The sequence below is a fragment of the Monodon monoceros genome, unplaced genomic scaffold, assembly GCF_005190385.1.
Source record: "Monodon monoceros isolate NGI ecotype Baffin Bay Population unplaced genomic scaffold, NGI_Narwhal_1 Super_Scaffold_22, whole genome shotgun sequence".
Taxonomy (NCBI): domain Eukaryota; kingdom Metazoa; phylum Chordata; class Mammalia; order Artiodactyla; family Monodontidae; genus Monodon; species Monodon monoceros.
Window position 1 is genome coordinate 123,500,800 of NW_021703779.1, and position 22,217 is coordinate 123,523,016.

Consider the following 22,217-nt stretch of genomic DNA (forward strand, 5'->3'; position numbering starts at 1 on the left):
CCCTGAGACACCTAAGGTTTCATTTTTTTCTAGTGATTGTGTTTGATTTTTTTAAATGAATTCTAGTCATCAGTTTACCTTTCAGTGCCACTTTGAGTAATGTTGAGGGTTTTTTTTTTTTTTTTTTGGTAGTCTTGAGACTTTTCAATTTATCCAGAGAACTGCTAGATTCTGGAAGGAAGAGAAGTTGGGACCTTGAACATAGACGTTTATTAGTAACTACTAATGCTATGGCTAGAGAATTCTTTAGAGAGAGGGACCTTACAGCAGCCAGGCCAATAAGCTTCATAATTTTCCTATTTAAATGAAGGACTCTGTTACCACAAATCATTCTTCCCTTTCTACTTTCTTCTCTCCCCTTTCTCTCTTGTATTATGTTTTCTCTTTCTTTTTCCTCTATGCCTGCCTTCCCGCTCTTATCCATTTCCTCAGAATCTCCCCTTCTCTTTTCCTTTCCTTTTCCTCCAGGACTGAAACTCAGCCTCATTCTCATCACACTGTCTATAGCACAAAGGCAAGGATAACTGAAGGCTGGGCTAGAGGTGAGGGGCTTCCAACTAGTTTCTTGCATTTGGTTATTATTTTGAGCACTAAACAGCCATTCAGTCAACCTGGCGTTCCACATCCCAGCCAGATGTTGGCTTCTTTCGTGGAGGGTCATGAGAAATGTTTATAACAAAAGCACTGCCAAACTCCCTAGTTTAGTAGACTGAACAAATGATGTTATAATGTTTTTATGTATTCTCAGTTAAATTGCACCTCATTTGAATATAAAAGTATTGGAGAAAGAATGACTAAGTAGACCAAATTGTCATGTTTCTGGCGGTATTGCCACGTGCTGAGTTTATGAGATGAATGCCAAGATGATTAGGGATTTTCCTTATATTCCAGAACATACAAATGGTATCCAACATCTCCTCCATGGAAGCTTTGGGTCTGTTTTTCATAAGCTTCCCACTCTGTTCATATATAGTACTGTATCTTAAATGTAAACCTATCATCAGGTTTAGCAAATCAATACCATAAGAGTATGAAATGGTCCCCAGCACTCTCCACAAGGGCATTTCACAGTAAAAGCAATTGAGAAAGAAGCGGCAATGGAATATCTTATGAGATAGCCATTTAGATCACAAAAGGGCCATAAAAGTCACAAGCAGTTTGTGTGAAGCAAAGATCATAATATAACCATACAGAACTTGCTGGGAAGAAAGAGGAAAATTGCAAACCAATTTGTGGTTATAGCCTTTTCTGTCAATTCTATTGGGATTTAAAACTTGTAAAAGGTAGAAATTTCTGCCAGCTTACGTTATGGAGAGAGAGTGTGTAACTATAATCATAGCAGCCAAGCAAACACCTCTTATTTGAAGCCAATAAAGTCTTTATTAACTTCAAAGCAATTAGTGCTCCTTGGGTTCATTTAGCCCCAGAATGGGAAGTTGCCACCCAAGATCATTTGTTAGGAACACATTTGGGAGTCATCCCCTGGGTGTTTCATTTACATCTCTCAAAAACAGTTTTGCAAATGATGGATGAGTAGTTGGGAACTAGAGTAGATGAAAGTGTGGGCCTGCCTTTGGGAGCGCATAGAGACTCCAAGATTGCAAGATGGCGTGCAGAGGCAGGCCGTGCGGGGTATTTCGTACTGTCAGACGGCCGGCCTTGTCCATTGTGTTGAGCTCTGCAGACCCAGCTTGCCTTCTGAAAGCAATCGCAGCAGTAATTGCTGTCTGTGCTCAGCGCCCGCCGAGCATGGCACATGCTATATGCATCATCTCTCATTAGTTCAGCGACTCTGCAAGGCCTTGTCCTCTTCCTGCAGATGAGGAAACTGAGGTTTAGAAGGTTAATTAATAGGAGTTGAGAATCCAACCCAGACTTGCTTGGGTCCCCCACTTGGAATCTTGCCAGGACGTCAGGCTCCTCCCCCACTTGATGGCCAGCGCCACCCACTTTACACATCTCTCTACTTGGGTCACTCTTGATATTGCCACACTGAGATTTAATCTTCAAGTCCTCCCAGACTGGAGACAGGAGCCAACAGATCTCCTGGTTATGTACTATTCTGTGTTTCTTGGGCTGGCTCTAAATTAATCTCTCCAAACAATAAAGAAAACGAATTAGATTACAATTGCATGTCTTTTAGCACGAATCTTTATGATTCACTGTCAAGTACAAGCTAATGCATCGCCAGTTTACCCGGCTCTTTATTTTCATCTGAGCAATAAAAGTAGTTTCTGGTATCCCTTCATTTAAGCTTTCTCTTTAAGGAGCGGCGCTCCGTTAAGGAAGATACATGAAATGAAATTCCGTCTTGCTGCACTCAATCAGATTTCTTCAAACAAACATAAAGCAATGCTGCATCTTTTAATATCATTTTAAAAAACTGACATCCTATAATTATCTTTAGGTTATAGTGTGGCCAAGGCAAGAGTCCTAGTATTTTCGTACCACTTGTGATTCACTGAAGTACTTTATTCAAATGGCAAAACAGATTCCCCGGGCGCCCTTGTCATCTGTCTCTATCTAAAGTAGCCTTTCTGAGACCAGACAGAAATGTCTGTTTCTGTGTTTTGTAGAGTACCCGGTCACCCTGATCCCATGACTGAAGGGCGCTCTCTGCAGACAGCTCGCTAGTCTGCATTTGACTGAAGGCCAGTCCCGGATCCAGGGCCCAGTGGGTGTTATCCCCTTTCCTCGCCTACAAAACCAAAGATGAAAAGAGACCCAGATTCATAGGTAGTCCAGAAGCATTCTGAAAGTTCCCAGCCGGGGCTCACAGCCAGTTTCTGACAGGCCCTACCAAATGGGTCAAGCCCAAGTGCGTGAAGTGGGCAGGCATCCACTACCTGGACCACTGAAAGGCACAAAGCCAGCACGTCTTGCCTGGGTGTGCCACACAGCATCACGGCCTCCATCAGAGCTCTGCCACGAGAAGCCAGGTGTCAGACAGACCCAGGCATCCTCACACTGCTGCGTACGAGCTCTGTGGCCTTGAACTAGTCTAGTTTCCTTCAGGGGGCATCGGTTTCTTCATTGGTAAAAAGGGGTAATAATCTCTGCACTGGCTCCCTCGCAAGGTTACTTCAAAGAGCAAGAGATAACATTCTTTGTCCAAATGATGTGTAAACTCTAAGAAGCTATAAACTAACGTGAGATTATTCTCATCATACGTTGGCCAGAGGGGTGGATAAAATGTCAGGCCTCAACATGTCCTGGCCTCCAAGAGACATTAGAGGGTTCTCTGAATCTTCTGGAAACCTCTCACCTTGAACCACACCAGCAGCTCTCAGCAACGGGGGAACAAAAGCAAAAGTGGAGGTCCTGGTGGAGATGGGAGTCGTGCAGGGCACTTGCCATTTCTGTGCTGGATAGGAGCTTCTCAGGGGCTAGGGGGAGAGCTCTGTGCCCCTGAGCCAGCCTGGACCATTGTGACCTGCGTGGAGTCCACTGTCCTGGCATTCCTTCCGCAGCTGGAAACTGGTTCGCCTCAAGTAGCCAGGGCCAATCTGTTTCTGTCCTCCATTCCCCGTTCGCCCCTGGCGTTGTAACCTGCAAATTTCAATTGCATTGGTCCCAACCCACGTACATACGTCACAGATAAAGCAAGGACCCTTTGAGGCCTCTGGCTAGTGGAACTGGAGAAGTGCCTGGCATCTCATGAATCACTTACCTGCGACTGATGGGGCTTTAAATAACCCAGTGCTTCCAGTTCCCTGGCCACTAAGGCAGCGCTATTTCGGCCGCTGCTGCTGGCTGATTTCACATGGGGACTCTAGGGATTGAGTGAAATTTTTGCAAACTGCAAATGCCTCTGAGTAATGGGTTTCATTCATTTCCTCAAAGACTACATGCGTTTTCCAAGTGGTTATGCTAATATGAGAATTTGAAAATTCATAAGCAAGCCATGGTTGTGATTTGCATTCTCAACACTGAGTTATTTCACAGTCCGTGCCTATTGCAGTGCATTGATGCTTTAAACAATAATCTCTGCTTCTTAGAGTAAAAAGGAAAAAAAAAATGTGAAGGTTTTAATTGCCATTATAACCCATTTGTCAGAGTGGTACAGTTATAAATAGTACTCCTCCAATTAATTGGTGGCCTTAGTCATTAGACAAACACAAATCACACCATGCTAGCATCTTCTAATTTCCATGTCTCGCACCACTTTTATCATCTATAAATGACCGATTTCGTTGAAATATATTTGTTAACATGACTCAGAAAGACGAAGGTAAATTATCTTATTTTCCCTTGTGCTTGTTAAGAAGAAGGCTGAAATGCATCTTTTTATCCTGCTCCAAGTCCGAGTGGAGGTGGGGTTCTCTTTCTGAAAGTGCATTAGAGAGTCGAGTCTGCACTGGCTGAGCGTCCAAGGACTAGCTCAGAACACTGTTATGGGAAGGATCCACTTCCAAAGGAAAGGAGAGGCGATCACAGTGTGTTCACCCTTAAAGCCAATCATTCGTGTCATTCATTTGCTATTTATGTGCAAGTGGGGCTTTATTTCTGCCTTCTTTGCTGCTGTTGCTGCTATGGCTGATGTCAGCAAACACGACTCGGGCCAGTGTCAGCCTCAGTATGGCAAGTATGTAATAGACACCACTGGAAACCAAGAGACTAGCAGTCTCCCGCCAAATCTGCCCCCCACCCTTCCCCTCTCTGGGCCCCAGTTTATTCTGCTGTCAAGCCAGGGGAACGGATGACACATTCTCCAAGTGCAACTCTCGAAACTTCCATGTGCATGCTATGAGTTTGGATCTTCTTCTGAGGAAGAATCTCATGGGACTGAAGCTAGCGTAGTTCGAGATTGGGTGTGTGATCTTAGGCAAGCTTACTCAAGTTACCTGAGCTTCAGTGTCTTGGAAGCTGGATCCATCTGCATACCCTCTGAGGAACCTTCCATGCCCACCCTGCAACATCAAACTCCTCATACCTTCCCTCCCTCCAGTTGGGTTCAACTGGGTCCCATCTCTTCAGAGAATTACTATGAGGATTACGGTAACCGTGTCAAGTACTCAGCCCCTGGCACAGAGCAGTTGCTCAATAAGCAGGCACTCTTATTCCTATGACCTGTTGCTAGTGTTTTCCTTTGTCAGTCATTGAATCCACCAGCCTTACCTAATTCACAAAACACACACTTACATTGATTCACATTCACTCATGCATTCGTGCATCAAATATTTATGGAACACCTTCTGTTTTGTTTCCTGCTAGAGATATAGCAGGAAACAAAACAATCCAAAGCTCTGACCTAGTGGAGTTTATATTCTATTGGGTGGAGACAGACAAGAAATAACATCAATATACCATGATAAAATATGTTGGAAGGTGATAAGTGCTATCAAGAGAAATCAGGGGAGAGTGCCCTCGAGAGGGATGGAGTAGAGTTGCAGGTTTAAATAAGAGTGGTCAGGGAACGCCTCAGTGAGAGCTGGCATCTAAACAAAGATCTAAAGGAGACAAGAAAATGCGCCCCAAGGGATTTGGGGGCAAGAGGAATAGCACATGCAAAGGCCCTGAGACAGGAGGGTACCTGGTGTTGCTAGAAACAGTAAAGAAGATAGTTCATTTGAAGCAGGGTAAATGGGAAAGAGAATGGTAGAAGAGGAGGTCAAAGTGTTCACTGGGAATCATTGTACAAGAGCTGGTAGACCACTGGAAAGACTTTGGCTTTGAGTCTGACTTGGGAGCCACTGGAGGATTTTGAGTTGAGGAGAGACTTGATCTGATTTATGTCGTAACAGGATCACACTGTGGCTGTTGAGAAGTGACTGTGGAAGTCAGGGATGGAAGCAGAGGGAACTTTCTCTAAGGAGACTATTGCCATAACCTAGGTGAGAATGGTGGTGGCTTGGACCAGGGTAGTAGTGGTGAGGGTGGTGAAGAGTGGATGGATATGGAGATATATTTTGAAGGCAGAACAGATAAGATTTGCTGATGGGTTGATTGAATGGAGCTGTGAAAAAAACATACAAGTCAAGAATGATTCTAAGATTTTTAGCCTGTGATTCCAACATTTTTAGCCTGAGCACTTACAAAAAATGCTATTGCTATTAACTTTATAATTCAATATAATCATTAGCAACAGCATGATAACAGTGGACCATACGGAAATATCTGAATAATTTTTCTAATACATGGACTGGGAGAATGTTAGTTGCTTATTATCTTTCTAATGCCAATACTAAAGGGGAAATGTCCAGGGCTTCCCTGGTGGCGCAGTGGTTGAGAGTCCGCCTGCCGATGCAGGGGACACGGGTTCGTGCCCCGGTCCGGGAAGATCCCACCAGCCGCGGAGCGGCTGGGCCCGTGAGCCATGGCCGCTGAGCCTGCGTGTCCGGAGCCTGTGCTCCGCAACGGCAGAGGCCGCAACAGTGAGAGGCCCGCGTACCGCAAAAAAAAAAATCAAATTAAATTAAAAAAAATAAAAATAAAGGGGAAATGTCCAAAAGAAATAAGGACGTTTCTCCTAAGCCAGAGGCTCTCCAATTTGGATGTACATCAGAATTACCTTTGAAGCTTGTTAGGAAATGTATGGAATCAGATTCTCTGCTTTAAGCACATACACGCATATACAGCTACACACACCATGTTGTCACTGCTATGTTTTTATACCACTGAGTCAGTCAAATGCCTGGTTTGCGGCTGATCACTAACCAGCTTTCAAAATATGATAGCTGGCTGTTTTAAATAAAATATTTTCCCCTCTCTGGGTTGTCTGTAGTCATCAGCTCCTGTCTACCACCAAAGCAAAATGTCCCCAGCTGATCCTATCAAGATGGGGCCTTGGGATGTTGTTTGACTCACTCGTGTGACCTTCAGCTCACTGAACACACATACTGCTGACTGGCCTCAGTTCCTCTTCTGACAATTCAGAGAGAGGTGGATTCGAATTCCCAAGATCCTCTACAGCTATATGATTCTGTGATACTATGATTCTGCCCTGTTATTTTGAAATTGTTATTTTAGAAGGCCATTTGCCTCTTAAAACTGGGTATTTACAAAACCAGAAATCTAAATGGTGGTGGTGGACATTTTACTTAAATTGCCTATTGGAATTAACCCCAAGTTAATTCAATATAGTGTAGTAGCAAAGATCACAGCCTTTAGAATCAGAAAGACCCTCATTCAAATCTTGAAGCAAGTTGCTTCACCTCTCTAAGCCTCACTTTTCTCACGATAACGGTGTATACACCATAGAGCTATTGTGAGGATTAAGTGAGATTTCATGAAAAGTGGTTGACAAGGGACCTGGAACACAGTATGTGCTTTAATAAATAGTCATCATCACCACCATCGTCTTCATCATTGCTACTCGTAAACATGAAGCCTTTTCAATTGTCATTAGAGAAGGCTGCAGATAATTTTATGAAAGCATGTATTTAAAGAATTTAGTACTTGTTCTCCAACAGATCTGTCTGAAAGTACACATATGGATGGGAGATTGGCTAAAATAGAGCAGAACTTTTCAAACTGTGTTTCGGCCCAGCAAACAGAAAAACAGCGAAAAAGTGGGATTGTTTCCTTCTAGCCACTTACTGGCTGTGAGACCTCAGACAAGTCACGGCACGTATTAAGAACTGGATAAAGTGAGATATTATGAGTATTATCATTATTACACATAATGTGGGTGGTAATAGTGGCAAAAGGAGATTTGGGTAGTAAAAGGATGTTGGACAAAAGAAGATGTGCACGCATCAGATCCTAACACCGTGTGTAGGTCTTGCACTCAGGCACCAAACACAGAGGAGAGAGGAACCTCACCTGTTCTGAAACTAGCAAGGTGGATAGCTAGCGGGAAGCAGCCGCATAGCTTCATTTTTTTCTCATTTGAAATTATATGCATATTAGGAATCTGTGTGTTTTTATACAGTTCTAAGCCCATTTTCAGGGGTGACGCCGTTGGTGATCTCTGTTCTCGGGGACAAGTTAAGGGTCACCTCATCCCGGACCTTTCCGCAGCTCACTCAGCAGACCCCCCCCCAACTCTGATCTTCAGCCGCAGGCCAATTCGCCTCCCCCTAGAGGCTGGAAAGGAGAGGAGGACTTGTAGGAAGCACAGCGTCCCATGTCCCTGCCGTGTAGTCAGAAGCTTGCCTGCAGTTTGAGTATTCCACTATAATTGCCATGTTTTCAATACGAATGGTAAAAAGGCACATATAAAGGCAAATATCGAGGCCCCTGGCTGACAAAAGCAGATTTCAGAGAGAAATGTGAAAATAGCAACTTACTTCAGCAATAAAGAGAGTATATTTTATACTCCAGTTTTTTTTTTCCCCCCGTTTTGTAAAATCATGACTTTCTAGTAAATGACATCCCAGAAGATATTTATCAAAGCGGGAGAGCTGTGCAGAGGAGCACCTCGCATTCGCTTTAATATTTTGCCTTTTCTTTTGACATTTTCTTGCCTAGAGATCTAACTCTATTAAATATGTACATTTTTTTTTGGCTGGAAGTCTTCTTCATGTATCTTTCAGATAAATCTTAAAAGTACATAAGGTCTGGAGGGCAGCTTTCTTGAAGTGCAAATGAGACACACAGTAGAATATTGTCTATGAGGGTTTCCAAATTATTTATATTCCTGCAGAGCTTTCTGTTGCACCTTCTGTGGTAATGATAAGGGAAAAGGTAAGGTTCCAAAGTCCTTCCGTGACCCACTGTCAAGCCACGTTAGGCATATTTCATATCTGACATGCAGGAACGTACTTTGGCTGATTGCTGCCTTGATTGGCTTTATTAAGCATGGTCATGACTGAAACTTTGCCTGATGGACAAGGTAAATAGAAGTCATGGCTTTGCAAATGGGCATGGGTTGCCTACTCTGCTTCACCACTGGGCTTCTCTAGGACCTTGGAGCGTGTTTGCTAAAGCATTATCTTCCAGATTCTGTAGACACTGTGGGTGAATTGGGATGTCTCCTAGTAGAGCTTTCGAGCCTAAAACCTTGCATCCATAATTTCTTCTCTTGGTTTTATTTTTCATTCCCTGCATCTTCAACTATTTCCTGCACGTATGTGAAATCAAACTCCCAGCATGAGGACTCGCGAAAATGGGATTTTTTGAGCAAACGTGTATTTATTAATGTTGACAACACTGGAATTACAACAGAAGTGAGAAAAGCGTCTACAATGAATTAAGACTGTTGAATTTGTTCTTCTGCTGTGCTGGTCTCCCCCGCCCCCTACTTCTCCATTCCCTCCGCTTTCTAAGGCAGCCGTGGAAAAGGGGCCATGTACAGGATGCTGATGACGAGCCTGGGGGAACAGGAACCATTCCGGAACTTTCTGTTCATTCCCCTGCAGGCCTGCAACAGTCTGGATGAGTAGGCCCTATTTGGGGTTTCCTGAGATCTTTAGGTCTTTCACCCAATTTGGGACATTCCAACATGGGATTTTAGAATGTCACCTTTTATGGGTAGTCACTGTGGGCGGAGTGCCAGTTGGAGATAAAGGTAATCTAGATTTGTTTTCTGCTGTACTACCGCTTTGTTACTACGTACTTTCTAGGAGTTATCTTTACGTCAGGTAAGACCTCAGGGAAATGAGAAAATGCCAAGTCATTAAATAATTAAAGTTAGTCATAGCACCGAGAAGCTACTGCAGGGCTGGAATATTCAGGTTGGCGTGTGACGTCACAGAAGCTCAGGACCGCAGTGCGGGCTCCATCGTCCTCAGGCGAGCCAACTCAACTGATGGCTGCTGGCCTGTGGCCCTGTGGGGCAGGAGAGGAGACCAAAGGTAAAAGTCGTTTTCCCTTTGCATTTTGAAAGCAAAGACTGGACGTTAGAAAGACAAATGTGAGAACCCAGAAGAAGGGCAAAAGAAAGGAAAGAAAGGGAAAAAACTCTCCTGGTCCTAAGCGCAAATAAACCATATCCCCCGTCCACCTGAGATAATTGGTTTGTCAGAGCTCTTCCACGAGAAGAGATGGTTCTTCGTTTCTCTCTGTCTGCGTTGTACAGTTCTGTGTCTTCTCTTGTCATTGGATAATTACCATAGCTTGACTCAACGCGTTTTCCTATCACTGAAGACATGGATGTGTTGAAGTTACTGCACGACGGAGGAGATGGTGAGAAGGAAGGGAGCGCGCAAAATCTGTTGCTTTTTCAAAATTGTCATCGAAAGGATAGCCAGAACATAAATGATACTGTTTTGGCTTCAAAAGGGTAAGCAGGTGTCTTCGAAGTCCCAAATGAGCTGTGTACAAGCTTGTACAAACAAGTGCAGAATCAGGCCTGTTTGTTATTCACACAAACAGAGTTGAAACCATCTGAATTCCACAGTTCCCAGAATTCAGATGGTGCACAATGGTCCATAATGGGTAGCACCTGTGCTTACCTCAATTACCAGACAGTCTGAACAACGGCAGAAAGGGCTTACTAGAATTTTTTTCAATAATAGATTTAGTTATGTCTTTCATAATTGGATTCAAAAGCTCAAAATTTCATTTTGCAACTTGTTCATAAAATGTGTATGAAAAAGTCTGGCATTTATTCAAAGGAAATAGTCTATGAAGGAAAAATTGCAAAGCAGCCAACTTATAGTCCAGGCACTTGGCAAATACACCATCTTTTTATTATTTCAGTAATTGAATTTCTCTTAAAGCGTGGAGCATAATTTAACATGAGGAATTTATTTATAATACAATAGTGTTTCAGTAATAAATGCATTATTATTGTCACTTTTAATGGAGTCTTATGTATTCCCTCTGAGACTATGCGGCAGACTTGAAGACAGCCACTGCACCAGTGCTGTTTGTAGACAATTGAATTAATTGGAGACAGGGTCATTAACTCGACCTGAATACCTCTGATTGCTTCTGTAAATAAGGTTAGAGAGCAAATGGCTAATCTTCGTTGTCATTATAGATTCCTCTTACATTTTCACACTGCCTTGTATATTAAGGTCATTTTGCTAAGCAGCTTTTCAGACTCTCCTCATATTTACAGTATTATCTTGCGTGGCACATAACCATAATTGTATCAGACTTACATTACATTCTCCATATCTTTATAAAACATGATACTCGTAAAGAACCTATGTTGAAGCACAACTCGTAAAAACCATCAGACCAATAAATGAATAAACCACAGTGTATAAACCATCATATTAAAGGAAAGTAAAATCACAGAGCAAAAGTGGCTTTGGTCTCCTCTCGCAGATCCGTATATAATTTGGAAACACGATTAACACAGGATGGGCTCCCAAAGATGCAATCTCTAAAGAAAAAGCACAGCAAAGGAAGCATTGATTAAAATCTCTCCATGTTTCAGTTGACGCCGTACCCTTTCTTGCCCTTCTCTAACGGCATTTATAACATGCAAATTACAGGAGGTTGGGTTCTTTCTGCCTGCTCATTCTAGATTGGAGTTAATTGAGAACTATTTGAAATATAAATCTTAAAAACTTTTAAATATTTGACTTGTTCTTTTGCATATCAGTATCCAGTTATAGGCAGACAAGATATTTAGAGGGGATTGGGGGAAAAATTCTCCCATTCTAATGACTCAAATAATTAAAAAACATATACTGGAAACATTTCTATAAGTGAACTTTGTCAAGTCCCTTTGTGATACAATTCAGAAATAAAGGACCGTTAAAAATGGACGGTATTATGAGTATTGAGTCTTTTACAAGTAAGATGCCAGAAAGAGAGGAGGAGGGGAAAGAAGAAAGAGGAAAAAAAGTAATGCTACGCTTTGTTATTTTTTTAAATTACTGAAAATATCAAAGTTGTCATCAGTACTAGATCTGTACTGGTTCATTTATACTGCTAGAAGAGTAGGTTGGTTCTACCTAAACCATAGCTCCAAACCAGGAATTTATCATTGCCCTGTGGCCAACTGGAAGCCTATCGATCAGTTTTTTCCCCAGCTTCACTGAGCTATGATGGACAAATAAAAATTGTACGTGTTTAAGGTGCGCAAGCTAACAAACACATCTGTCACCTCATGTAATCACCCTTTTGTTGCTGTGAAAACGCTTGCGATCTACTCTCTTGGCAAATTCCAAGTATACAATACAGTATTATGAACTAGAGTCACCATGCTACACATTAGGTCTCCAGAACTTATTCATCTTATAACTGAAGGTTTGTACCTTTTGACCAATTTTCCCCCCACCTCCCAGCCCCTGGAAACTGCCATTCTACGCTCTGTTACTATGAATCAGATTTTTTTCTTTAGATTCCACGTATAAGTGAGAATATGTAGTATTTTTGTTTGTGTCTGGTTTATTTCACTTGGATAATATCCTCCAGGTTCATCCATGTTATTGCAAGTGGCAGGATTTCCTTCTTTTTTAAGGCTGCATAATATTTATTTCCTATAGATAGATAGATAGACAGATACCACATTTTCTTTAACCATTCATCTGTCAATGACCACTTCAGTTGTTTCCATATACTGGAAGCATATCAATTTTCATGAGTTTCATGGCCAGCTGAAAGAGAGTTGACATTTACCCTGAATATTTAATGAGCCATGTTCAACAGATAGAAAAATAACCACCATTTCAGTCCTTTTAGACTTTTTGCCTTTATACGTTCTTATTTCTGCAACTAACTTTCGCGTCTATGATGAGAACTTGAGTAACATTTGACTCTCATACGTGTAAATGTACATAGGTGTGTGCTGTCAAAACACGGCTAGAACCCAAATGAGCGTCAATGTAAACATTGACCAACAACAATATCTTCTTTATTCAATGACTTAATGTCCAATGTGTACCACTGAAGTCAACATTTCTGTTCTTAGCCAGCTAGTAGCAACATTATTTTTAAAATTTAAAATCAATATTGTGCACCTCATTTGAGGGATGGTACTTCTCTCAATAGTGTTTTACTTCTTAGGCAACCCTCTTAATTGATGCTGAAATTATTTTACCTCTCTTGGTTTTAGCCATCTTGGATTTTAGCCAATAGATGCATCCACTCAGTCACATGCACATACATACACTCACAGGCATGTACACGCACTCACACATGGACCCACGCGTTCTCTATCATTCAGATACCTTGAATTTAGGCATAGTTGTCTGAAATACGTAGTGAAATATAATTGTACTCAAAGGGAACATTTTTAGCGTGTAACCTTTCTGGAAAATACTTCCCCACCAATTTTTTTGCCCAGGTTTCCAACCGGCAGAGTGATGTACCTCGGTCTTGTCGTTATGAAGCTAGAGTAGTGTAGGCTGGTGGAAAGTGCATGGGAATTTGCGACATTGATAACATCAGGCTAGAAAACACATCTCGCTAACAGTACACGTCTCATGTGGTTTGCAAGTGAGCGTATTTTTCTTGTTTGGGACATTTAAAATCCCCGCCCCACCCGCAAGTTGTGAATGCCTTTCTTCACCATAATTCCTAAGATGTACATTTGCTTGGGCTTAGCTGATGGGCACCCTGTATAACTGTGAGTTGCTATTGACATACTCTCAGGATAGGCAGATTCCCCGGTTTTCAGATGACCACAAATGTAATTTGCTTAACTTCGGAAGGTATTTTTAATTGTCTGTTTAATCCTTTTTATTCTAAATTCTGCCTTCTTTGGAATTTCTAAATGTCCCAAATTCCTCTGCATGACAAATTCCTCCTCTTAATGACGAAACCAAACACCCTGACCTTTAGCCTGTTTGTCATTATCACAGATCCTGCAAGTTCTTGGAGAGCTGCCTAAGTTTGTTTCCATTTCTTTCTAGATCAGCCTTTAAGCGGCTCTGTGTTCGTTTGTAATACGGGCTTGCCATTCTTGTCGCTACTGATCTAGATTCGAGTGTAAGCCCTGCCGTTCCACATACAGGAGTCAACGTTGAATGGAGCTGGCTGTACTTAGCTATCTTATTACCGGTGGCCATGATCAGACTTTTCCTCTTGACGTCAAAAGCGTGTTGGGCTCAAGATCAAAGGAGCTCCCCAAGTATGAGGAAAAGTGTGGTCCCCTCTTCTTCTCTCATTTACACTTGACCTCCTCTCATTTAGCCTTGATGAGAAGGGAGACTGTTAGCTGGAAGGCAAGATTTTCAGGCAGATAGCGTTACAGGATTAGAGATCCAGTATTTCCTTTGCTGTCATTCAAAATAACAGGCGTAGGAAATTCTGTTTAAAATAGCTGGGCTTTTGACTTAGAGGGCTTCTGTATAGAAGACTTAAGATGTCAGCTTTAAATATGACATTGGTAGTCTTAGGCAAAGAATGGGAGTGAATTCTTGTAGAATCTGTCTTTTCTTGCCTTGCCTGTTTATTAAATGGTCTTTGTGATTTATTGTAAATGCTGGGGAGGATTTTCAGGCCCATTTATCATGGGAAGGGAACACCTTCTTGTTCCTAATGTGAGTGTCACAATTAGCAATGCATGTGGGCTAGGAGATTTAGTTCTGTCTTTTGTGAAAGTCCTTCAGCCTCAAATTTAATCCCAAATTGATTGAATACTTTCTCTTCCATGAGGAAATTAATTATGCCACTAGAAAAATCATCAACACAGTGTAGGCACAGTGTGGACTGGGCTGGTTAATGTATCAAAACGATATGACGAGGGTAGCTCATGTTTCACACAAATCGAAATAATGGAATCATCATTTTAATTAAAAATGGGAAAGTCTGTGTATAGATGGCATTCATTTTCAGTAAGAGCCACACCATTTATTTCTTATGTTCATGCATGTACATTGCACCCTGTGACCCATGGACATCTGTTGCTCAAAATACCAATTACATTAAAACTGTCCATCCAGATATGTTACGTTTTGTCAGTAGAACTGAAGCTGAAGAAAGAGTCAGGCGCAGTGACGGGCCAACAGCCATCCAACCAGTTGAGAGGTTACAAATGCATCATTGGACAACCTATTTGCTTAATTATGTTCATCAAATGAACGTCTGACTCAGGATGTTTTGGGGTTGGGTAGGCTGGCCCAAGTATGACTTCTGTTGAGAGTCGGCAGTACATAGACATTTCATAGTTAAGTATTGCTCTTTACCAGGTGACCTTGTTTGTGCCGATTTTCTCTTCATTGTGAGGCCATGTGGAGTGTGTTTTCGTAACAAGAAGACTATATACAAGTTATCGTGCCAGCGATACAGAAAGTGACCGGTACAGTCCGGCCCCTGCCATCAAGGAATTTACAATGTAGGTGAGCAGGCAAAAGGTTAGCACACTGTCATAATTCGAGAATAATGAAGTGATAAACTGTGATGAAGTTAGTGAAAAGAAATCAGAACAGGGACGTAGTATCTGGGAGAATTAAAGTCATGGCGAAGACCTCGGGTTATTGGAATTTGAGCTTAAAGGATAAAGATTTAAGGAAGCGGAAGAGAAGGAAAAAGTGTCATTCTAGACTGAAAAAACAGGGTAAGCAAAGGCATGGGAAGAGAGGGAAATAAAGACTGGCCCTAAAGTAGAGGGGTAATGGAAAAAGATCTCTGAACATCCTGTAGAAAAAAACTGCATCTCTCCGCAAGGAAGTCATGGTAAATTCTGACACCAAGAGATCTCGTGCCGTATATGGTCACTGGGGCCAAGTACAAAATAACTCAAGGCTTCTAATCTAATACGGAGCGAGGCCGAGGAAAGTGAGAACTGAATCTGATTTGCAACAGGGAGTGGGCAGGACAGGGGCTGTTGGTAGTAATTAAGAAAGCAGTTTCACGAAATTGGGTCATTTGTAGAGACGTGGATGGATCTCGAGACTGTCCTACAGGGTGAAGGACGTCAGAGAGAGAAAAACAAGGACCGTATATTAACGCATATATGTGGAACCTAGAGAAATGGTACACATGAACCGGTTTGCAGGGCGGAAATTGAGACGCAGATGTAGAGCACAAACGTATGGACACCAGGGGGGGCAAGCGGCGGGGCAGTGGTGCTGTGATGAATTGGGAGATTGGGATTGACATATGTACACTGATGGGGGTAAAATGGATGACTAATAAGAAAAATAAATAAATCATAATAAAAAAACTGAATTAGAAAGGATTAACGGTGGAAAAGAATAAGTTGGGGTTGGGACCGTATGAGGTCAAAGTCAGAAGGAAGCAGGTACTATAAGGGAAGAGAAGCTATAAGGTAGAGAAAAAATAATAGAAAGAATAAGCGTGTTGGTGATGTCAGGCACCAACACGTGCAGAATAGCCGAGTCACATTTCTGGAGCACAAGAGTGGTCCGTCCTGCTGCCGTGGGTCCCAGGTCTGGTTTGCACACAACCCCAGTTCCTGGAGGCCTGAATGTACGATGACTTCTGTTCTTGGTTTTTCTTATTGCACCACATACCTCCTGACATTAAACTTCCCATTATACAAATTACCTGCAACACACACACACACACACACACACACACACACACACACACACACGCACCACACACAAAAAAAGAAAGCAGTTTCAGTAGGCCAAAGAGTTACAAAGCCTGATTACTGGGCCTATGGAAGTCTGTAGTGGTGAGGAAGTGAAACCATCCTGTGTTGACCACGTCTTTAAGAAGTGTCACAGTGGAGGACAGTCAGCCACTGTTTCTTGATGGGGAATCTGCAGCCTGGTCTCACCCAGAAGGGCTGTCTGGGCAGCTTCTGCCCCTCATGGCTCTGTGTTAACGTTACTGCCTCTTCCTCGTGTTAGGGTTAGACACTGCAGTTTTGCAAGGTGCAATTTTTGCCATTCGCTTAGGTATTCTAATGCTTTTATTTATATTTCAGACATAATTATGAAGGCACATTCAGTAAGGAAACTATATAGGTTTTAATTTAGAAATTGTGTATATGACTTGGAATGCCATTCATTGGATACCCTGTCATCCCATACACAGGAATTTTATTTTGTAGGTATTACTTTTATAACTTAAAAGCTCTTCATTGAAAAGCACACCTATTAATATTCATAAATATATGAAGTACCATCGGAGGAACCATAAGAAACTAATAACAGTGGAAAACTTTGGAAAATTGGGTGACGTGACAGTAGAGGGGCAGAAGATGTCCTTTTCATTGTATCCCTTACTGTAGCTTTTGAATTCAGTACCATGTTTATTACCTGTTTAAAGACAAATACAGTATTGGAAGAAACACAATGATGTGAAACATAAAGGACATTTAAATTTCCCCTATTTCATCTTTACAAACTACTGCTCTGTGTGGCAAGAGTTATCAGCTGTAAACTGGAAATCTTTTCTTCTAGCCTCCGTGAGTTTTGTCATTCTCAGGAGTCAAATGCAACAGGCTTTTCTTAGCCTAAGGGGCGGATTGCCTTCAGTGTTTTGAACACTGAATTCTTGCAATCCATCTCATTAGGTCACTTGAAGAAAACATTTGGGATTAATTCTGTGTTCCTGTTGCTTTTTGGTATGGTTACAGGGTGGATTTTGTAGTGGATCCTGGATTCTTTTCCTTTCCTCAAGCTAGACTTGCAGTTTAAGAAAGCGTCCCAGTAGCTTGGTGAAACCCACCACCACTCACTCTGCCTCAGAGCCCAGCCCCATGTCATGGCTAAGAGGTCCTGGAGCATCATGGGTAAAGTGGGAGGATACCCGTTCCATCTCTCCCCCGCCCAGTGTTCTTGTAGCAATCACGTGAGGTCATGGGAGTGAAAATACTGGAACATTATCAAGTGCTCTGCACTTAAAAAGTATTTGGTCTTGTTGCTCCAATGATGACGATCTCCTGTTGGAACCATAGGCAGTGGGTGCGCCCGGGGACAATTCTCCTTAGGGATCTTACAGAGAAGACCTCTATATGGCTTTACTCTAGGGTGTCTTAAGCGCACCAAACATTGTACAGAGTGTGTGTGTGGTTGATAAAGCCTCTGGCCTTAGAAGCTCACCCTCCAAATCAAGTGTCTCTGAGACATCAGGTAACAAATCAGACGTGAAGGGGAGCAGACATTACTGATAAGGAAATTGGCGTTGGGAGACAGCAAAGAAGAAATGTAGTCTAGGGAGAGATTGGAAGAGGGATGCCCACTTTTCCAGTCGAGAGGCAGCTCTGAGCATGATGGGTGACAGAAAGAGGCCCTCAGCACGGGAAGAGGCAGCGGCTTGTGCCGACGGCTCTGAGCCTATCAGCAGCCTGTTCTGCACTCTCCTGGGGAGCTCAGGCTGCCCATGGCTGGGGCTCTCCTGACGGGGAGTTGGGCTCCATCTCCAGACCAGTCCTATAGACGCAATGGCAAGATTCCTGCAGGGGAGCAGCCTCTGGGTTTAAGTCACCCAGTCAGAGTCATCCACTGCTCCCCCTGGGATTGGTGACTGATGGAATTCTTTATGGGAGCGCTTCGACCTTGTTATGGGTTCCTGACATCCGGCCCTCTCTGGGTTCCTTACGAATGTGAGCTGCCAACCGTTCATTCTCTGCTTTGCTGGAGACGGGGTCACGGGAGTCGGAGTTCTGTCCACTTGCTTACCTTCATTCTCTCCCTTGCCCCCATTTTAAAAAGTAGACTTTAAAGGCAAAACGGACAAAAATGCTTGGCTGTATACAGTTTTTTTCACCTGGTTGTTGAAACAGTTCTGACCGATAGCAGAAAAGTCACTGTGGCTTTTAATTATTTCCAGAAAAAAAATTGAATACCGGTTTATTCTCCCTAATGCAAATTGTGATGTTCTCAAGACATAAACGGCCCATTAGCCGCCATTGACCAGGCTTGCTGGCAACGCGCTGGCACCCTCCGTAGCGCCACCTCACTTCATACTGCAGTGAGGCGGGATCCAGATGCCTTGGTTTTTTCCATTCCTTTGAAACTGCATGTTGAAGTTTGCCCCGTAGTATCCTTAAAACTAGTTTTCAACTTGATATTGTTTGGTGCTAAGTCTCGGTATTCTCAGCTGTAGAATGGGAGTAGTAAGAGCGCCTGCCTTACGCGACTATTGTGAGGATTAAAAGAGAAGATTCAGGGAAGGTGCTGAACCTGGTTCCTGGCGCACCTCACATGCTCCATCTCTAGTTAGCCATTACGAATCATGCTCAGGCTCCCAGCCATGACCGTGGATACAGTCTAATACCACCCTGACCCTTGGCGGTGATAGTGGCAAGCTCCCTCAGACCCTCGTAGTGATCCATGGGACACATGTGGAGGAAAGAATTACGCATTTAGTCAACTACCAGTGCAGGCAGGTAGCCTCAGGAAACTTGTAAGCTGAAGCTGGTGCTTATCAGAAGGAATCGGAAAAAACCTCTTCAGGAATAATTGCCCAAAGAAAGCTTCAACTTGACCAGGTCAGATTCAAAATGACATAAGGCAGTCAACTTTCTTTGCTGCTAAAGGAATACAGAATAATTATGGAAAAGTAAAATCCACAGTTGATCTCAAAACTGTGTTTTAGGCATTAGTTTCCAGTTCACCAACTTATTATTTTTTTCCCAGCAGTTTGTATCTGAATAGCCTCTGTAGCCTTGGTCCTCTCAGTGTGGTTCACTGACCAGGAGCATCTGTAGTGCCTGGGAATGCAGAACTCAGGACCCATTGCAGGCCTACCTAATTAGAATCTGCATGTTCCAAAGATCTCCAGGTGATTCGTAAGCACATTAAAGTTGAGAAGTACTGGTTAACAGAGTTCTCTCACCTCTATTTCTTGACTCAGTCCTCTTAAAGCCTATGTGATGTATTACCCCATTTTACAGATGAGGAAACTGAAAACCTTCCATTAAGTGCTTAGCCTAAGGTCACACAAAAATAAAGTAGCCAAGCATGCTCCTCTCACTGTGCTAAAACGACCTCTTTAAAATCAGTAGGGGAAATGTAGCTGTTTAGGTATGTGAAATAGACTGAAAATGGGAGAATGGGCACAGGCAGGAAAAGATGACAAGGGCCTGGGTCTGGTCATTTCACCAAAAGGGTAGCCAAGCCATTGCCAAAGTCACTCAACATTATGGCCTCAGAAAAGAAGTAAGATGCCACGTAAGTTAGGATAAATAGAACTAACTGCTGGTGATCTAAAAACGTGAGGAGCCGTTCATTTCGAGTTTTCATGAAAGTTCCAAATGGTCAACTTGCAGCTTCTTGGGAAGATAAAACCTCTTCGATTGCCCATTGCTGTGGCAGTAATCTACTAGAGCCTCCCTGACACCAAGCTCTGGCTCCCAGAGAGCCTGGGGTGACACTGGGGCCACCTAGATGATCCAGAACCATCTCCCCATCTCAAGATCCTGAATTTATTCATATCTGCCAAACCCGTTTTTCCACATGAGGTACCATATTCACAGGTTCCAGGGATTACTATTTGGACATCTTTGGGGGAGTCATTATTTCACCAACCACATATCTCTTCAGTCAGTCAGGTCTTTAAACTATGTCATATACGGTAACTTGCCCATTAAACTATGTCATATACGGTAACTTGCCCATGAAAATGAACGTGAGTGGATAGGTGTGCATCTCCTTCTTATGCTTTGCAAATAAACTGAGCAGACTCCATTTCAAACACCAGAATCAGACAAAAGGACAAAATCCCAGTGTACGCACACATTAGACAAAGATTATCTCCTCGGAGCCATGCCAGGGTGTAGCCCGAATTACAAGCGGATGGCCATTCACTACCTGCTTGTCGGTGGCACCAGTGCATTAACACAGAACATACTTGATTCTGAGTTGCTTGTGATAATATTGGGATATGCGGTCTTTGGTTTTCAAACTGTGCTCAGGGGCCATCCCAGGGCAGAGGAAAAGCTGCTGGGGACTTCCTCCCCTACATTCTGCCCAATCCCTTGTTTCCACCAGAGCAACTGCGTTTTTATCTGTCTTACGTATTATGCTTCTGCCTGCACTTTCTGTTGGCCAGTTGGGCTAAATGGATTTTCTGGGGGAGGGTTGGGGTAGATTTCAAAACTACTGACTCAGACCAAAATGGATTCCTCCCATCCCCGGGCTGGAAAGGCTCAGGGCTCAGAGTGTCTGCCTCTAGGGGCCTAGTATGGTGAGGCACGTAGATTGTTCCAGTTTTGGAACCCAGAGTTCAGAGAGGAAAAGGAGGAAGAGAGGAAAAATCAGCTATAAATGTTGATTCCTTTGCCCCAGGGCCATCCCTTTACAACTTGATGATGGAATCAAGTATAGAAGCATTTCAAATTATCTGGTAGACAGCCATTTGATCTCTATAAAACCGGAAAAGGGTCATGTTGATGAAATTCGTACAAGTCTCAACTGAAGACGAGGGTTTAACAACCTCCTTGATAGACTCCCCCATCAAGCGTCTCATGCTACGTCTCTTTGGCAAGGTCTGGGCCTTATGAGATATGCTGCCAAGATGAATACCCTGTGGACTTGCTTGTCGAAGCCTTCCCATATATGTTTCCCACTACAGAGTCATTACCCCTTCTGGAACCTTTCCTTTCTGATGCCCACACAGCTTGATTGAGCAGAATGGCCAATTCATCATCCCTGTTTATCTCCTGAGAGAGGAATTTACAGTTAAATTAGGATGCTTGGTTTTCCGGAGACCGTTAATCTGAATTAGTGAAGACTCTGATTTATGAAGTAGCCGTACAGAAAGGCAGCTGTAATCCTCTGAGGTTCATACAAGAGCTCTGTGACTGTGCTGCCAAGAGTAGGTCATTTCAGACCTGCCTTAAGGCGCAGATTGGATTGGGCAGAGGTCTCCTCACACATTTTCTCTAAGGTCCAAACCATCTCCCTTACAATCCCCTGTGCACTTTCATTTCATGAGGATCATAGTCTTTGAGCTGGAACACACCTTAAAGATCATCCAACTCCTCTGTGGATCAACAATAGGAATCCTTATTGCCGGCTATCTGGTCACCTAAGGGTATCAAGCTCCCTGGCCCACAAAGCAGTGGCTTCTTTGTGCGGCCAGCTGTAGATTTTTAAGTCTTTTCTGATGTTGAAGTGAGATCTTTCCTGGCTAGATCTCTAATTCATTGGTCCTAGTTTTACCTTGGAAGACTCTCAGAAGTAGCCCACTCCCTTGCCCATAGGACAGAGCTTCCGGTTGTTGAAGCTGTCATCACATGAACCGCCCCCCTCCCTGCCCCAGAGTCTCCTCTAGGCAAAGTAGTCCCAGTTCTTTCATGTGGTTTCTGGACTGTCTATCTAATGGTGTCACATACATATTGAGCCCTTGACTGCACAAGAGGCCTGCCTGGTCAGTGCAAGCATAGAGAGACTGTCATGTCTAGAGATTAAGGTGCCTGAACTACCTCTTAAAACCCATCTTTTACACGATTACTCCCATTCTTGAAGTAATAGAATCACAGACAGAAATAGGATTCCGTGGAACTGTAC

General features: G+C 43.0%; 1 protein-coding gene across 1 annotated transcript in view; it reads left to right on the forward strand.

Moving 5' to 3' along the window:
• Window positions 1–22,217, forward strand: part of AFF2 (AF4/FMR2 family member 2) — a 499,888-nt gene that overhangs the window by 430,447 nt on the left and 47,224 nt on the right. The gene's annotated exons all lie outside the window — the stretch shown is intronic.